Consider the following 4,523-nt stretch of genomic DNA (forward strand, 5'->3'; position numbering starts at 1 on the left):
CGGGTTTCTTACTTGTGATCAAAAACAAATCTAGCCTCACTGAATACCACATTTCTCCTCCAAGGATCGTCACTGCTCTCCCAAATCCTGTTCCTCCAAACATCTTGGTCTTCTGCAAACCTCATTGCTACTCCACTGAGCACAAAAGACTTTACCGCACAGTATGTGGTTTTTAGAAGTTCATAGTAGTAAAATTTGGTGATCTGTAGCAAATTGGGTTTACCTCTCTTATAACTTTCAATCTGAGAGGTTAAAAACATGCAGTGTGTGTGTGTGTGTGTGTGTGTGTGTGTGTATGTGTGTGTGTGTGTGTGTGTGTGTGTGTGTGTGTGTGTGTGTGTAATGTTTTATGGAGTGTTCAGTGAATACTCTTTCAGTTCTTGCTTATAGCCCACACTTGGCTTAGGACCCAGACATAAATGTATGGGACTGGGCTGGGAACAAAGCTACATTCAGAATTCATTTTCTGCTGATTAAGGGTTTGTAACTGGGGAGCTCACTGCACTTCCCTCCTTCTAGAATGAGTTCTCTCTCAAGAGTCTCTTCAGCTCCCTTTCAATCTGACTTCTGTCAGAGTATCTCATAGTTTACCCCAAATGCGAGTAGCTCATGAAGAAGACAAAGTTCAAGTTCTTTCCCAAAGGTTCTTCTGGCCCCAGGAAAAGAGACTGGTTTCATAAATTCCCAGACATGCTTGGACAGGCTTGAACCTGTGAGAATTACAGCCCAGGGTTAAACTGAAACTTTGCTATCCTGATGATGCACAAGGAAATCTTCAAATGAACTCAGCAGTGACAAAACATCAAATTACATAAAGCCATCTTACACCGTTGGCAATAAAGGCAGCCAGCAGCAACCCAGAGCTATACCTTGTATCTTTTGTATCACTAAGTCTTTGGAGGACCCCAGTTATCAATCATTTGCTCACACCAGTTACTGCTGAAGCTCCAGGATATTTCTAGGGAATCTCCTGCTTTGGTCCACATTTAGGGCCCTGGAAACCCTGCTAAGGCTGATAGTATCTGTGGTGATGGTGCAGCTTCTCAGTGCCCCCAGAAAGGAGCCAGCTTCTCTAGGGGTCTTGCCATTCCTTGCCTCTGAAGTAAACAAATACTAAGAGACTCACCACCTGTTTGGAATGAATAATTAAAAAAAAAAAGTCATCAACATTAATTCATAGAGAACATTTATAATAACTAAAAGACAATTAACTTTGTAATACAGAGCTGTGATAATAAACATAATAAACAATATTCTGAAATTCTAAAACTATTTCTCTAGATTAATTATAAGACATGAAATGGTTTAAAGTCTTTTCCTGTCTATCATCTTTCTTTCTCTCTCATCTATCTATTTAATCTTACCTAAAATCTTCTAATTATAGTGTATGGCCATGCTACCCTGAACATGCCTGATCCTGGCTGATCTCGGAAGCGAAGTAGGGTCGGGCCTGGTTAGTACTTGGATGGGAGACCACCTAGGAAGACCAGGTGCTGTAGGCATAAAAACAAAATTAAAAAAAAATCTTCTAATTGTGTCCCCCATGAGGGGCCTGAATCAACTTATTCGAATATGGAAAGTAGCTCAAGACCTTTCTTCAGTTACTTAAGAAAAAAATGTAAAGTGTTATTTTATTCTAATATTTTGGGTCCTAAAATTTCCTTCTTACACTTATTAAATGTGTATCTTTTAGTGATAAGAACAATGTCTTAACATTTTCATATTGTTCTTTATTTCTAAGCTTCTTAAGGATTTCACTCATCAGAGCACACAGATGCAGCTAGGTATTTATCTGGGGATAAAGTCACCCACACACAGCCTCTTACTCAACCACGTGTACACACAGGTCTGATTAGAGTTCCATTTGCACCATAGACATCCGGAATAGTGACTGCAGCACCTGTCAGAGGCTCACTCCCTGCTTTATCTGATAAAGCAATGTTGCACAGGGAGTGTCCAGAAGCTAGACTAGTCCTGTTGGAATGGAATCCACAGATACCTCAGGGATGAAGAAGGGAGCTACAGGGTCCCTTTCTTCTAAAAATAATAAATATGAGAAAAAACTAAGAGGCTCCTTTCCCATTGACTCTATTGATGAGTGCAGGAAAAAGAGACAGATAAAAGAAAAGCATACATTGGTAAAATGATAATGTTTGACAACCTAGGTATAGGTATCCTATAGAAAATAAGTCATCTGATTTTTAAAAATGAAAGGAGAGGGAAAGAGAAATAGGACTTCAAGAAGACAAATACAGCACTTATTTTAGAAATTTAAATTGGTTAGCTTTAAAAAGTTTCTTTGGAATATTACTTTAGTAAAGTTTCAATATTTAATTGGTGATTTAGAATTCTGAACTTTAGTTATTTGGAAAAGAAATATATCTTACTATATAATCATATCAAATAAGCCCATATCATTATGTAGTGATTGTAGTAATAATGGCAATCAGTTGTAAGTGAAGGACTATCAAAAGTAATACCAAGAATGATGTTTTATTTTTGTAACTTTTAAAGTGCTTTCATTTAAATGGTCTCATTTGATCCTCACATCAGCTTATAAGATAGGCAGCACAATTTTTTATCATTTTACAGGTAAGAGTTTGAAGCTTAGACTAGTTTAGGGACTTGTTCTGGGTTACACGTCTGGGAAATAGCAAAACTCATACTAGGACTCTGGACTTTTGCTTCCCAGTTCATTTTTATTTCTGATGGAATGATCATTCATAGCTCTGTATTTTCTGTTGCTGAAAATTGCCATTAATTTCCAGAGCTGAGTAAAGTTTGTCCATGGGTGAGTATAATTTGCAGTACTTATCCATATTGGATCAGTGCATTTTGTTTGTTCCCTTTCATGTGCTTTTGTTTGTTCCCTTTCATGTGCTTTTAAATAATGTGTGAATCAACTTAATAAACAACTCAGCTCACAACTTTCCTTCGGGTTCTCCAAGAGCCCTAGTCCTTAATCACAGTTTGTTGGCAGACAGCTAAGTGCACCATTCAAAGATTATCTCTTCCACCTACTCCACCCTTTGACCCAATTTCTCTCCAAAATTGGCACCACAGCTTTTATATTGCATATACTACAGAAGGTTTGAGTTTCCTTTAACCTATCTCAGCAATTTTCATCTAGGCTATATACTCACTCTGAGAAGGGCAGAAGTAGGAAAACATATGTATAAGGACATTGTCACTTATTCTCTTCCCCACCCATTTCCTAGATCTATCCCTTTCCAATCAGGTCCAGGAGTAAACGTGCAGATGGGATAGACTGGAGACTGTTCGGGGTCACACAGACCTTGAGAGGAACATATAAATATTGTCAGTTCTGAAAGATCCCCAGAAGCCATGAAAGCTCCACATATGACCCTCTTCCACAGAGAATATCCTGCTTCACTTAGACCTATCTGGTGACCCTGAGTCCCTTTATAATCAGAAAAGGTCCACCCCTCACATTTGTGAGCTCCAAAGCAAGAGTATAAATAGAGGTCTGCATAATATGTGTTTAAATATTTAAAAGTTATAGATCAGGCTAACAAGCCACAAAACGAAGTAAGTTCTCTCCTCCTACTGCAACAACAGTATGTCCATAATAACAAAGTTGAAATACATGTTTAAACTATGGCTGTTTTTTACTGAAAGGCAAAACATAAAAGACATTTGAATTTAATTATTACTCTACATTTTAGACATTTTTGTTGATGGTTCAGTGATGTTTGGATAATTACATAAAGTATATAATTTATTAGTTATTTTTAAATTGATTCATTCCAGAATTTCTTGTTTTCATTTGAAAAAGGTCACTCATTACATTACTCTAATTAAGATTTTTACATAGTTTGTGCTCTACTACAGTAAAGCGCTAAAGAACTAAAAATTAATTGTAACTGTATTGAGAGTACAAAATTTGAATATATTTTCATCAAAAATTAAGATAAATATAAAACTTAAAATTATTTTACATATACTTTTATTACTTAAATTTGCATTAAGATTCTTTTTTAAAAAACTTTATTAAATCTTATTTTCATAAAAATAAAGCTATTCACAATTCTAGCATTGAATTGTGCTAAAATAAATAAGTATCATACTTTATACATATTGTATCTAGATCAGCATTGTCCAATAGAAATATAGTGCAAGCACGTATGTAACTTTTAATTTTTTAATTAAAAATTTTATACATTAAAAAAATTAAAAATTAAACATTAAAATTTTTAAATAATTTAAATATTTTATTTAATCCAACCTATTAAAATATTATTTCAACATGTAATCCATATAACAATAATTAATGAGGTCTTTTACATTCTTTTTTAATACTAAATCTTCAAAATTCGTTGTAGTTACACTTATAGCACTTCTCAGTCGACGTAGCTACATTTCATGAGCCCAATAGCTACATGTGGCTAAGGCTACCATATTGGATAGTGAGTATTCATTGATTGCCATGTAAACTGATACAAATACCAAATTAATTGGTGAGGGCCCTCAGAAACACAAGTTGAAACACAAAGAGAAACAAG

General features: G+C 35.3%; 1 pseudogene; it reads left to right on the forward strand.

Moving 5' to 3' along the window:
• The first annotated feature begins 1,383 nt into the window (after nt 1-1,383).
• Nucleotides 1,384-1,502, forward strand: LOC120595115 (uncharacterized; annotated as a pseudogene).
• The last annotated feature ends 3,021 nt before the right edge of the window (nt 1,503-4,523 follow it).

Source organism: Pteropus medius, unplaced genomic scaffold (genome assembly GCF_902729225.1).
Source record: "Pteropus medius unplaced genomic scaffold, Ma_sr-lr_union100, whole genome shotgun sequence".
In the NCBI taxonomy this organism is placed as follows: domain Eukaryota; kingdom Metazoa; phylum Chordata; class Mammalia; order Chiroptera; family Pteropodidae; genus Pteropus; species Pteropus medius.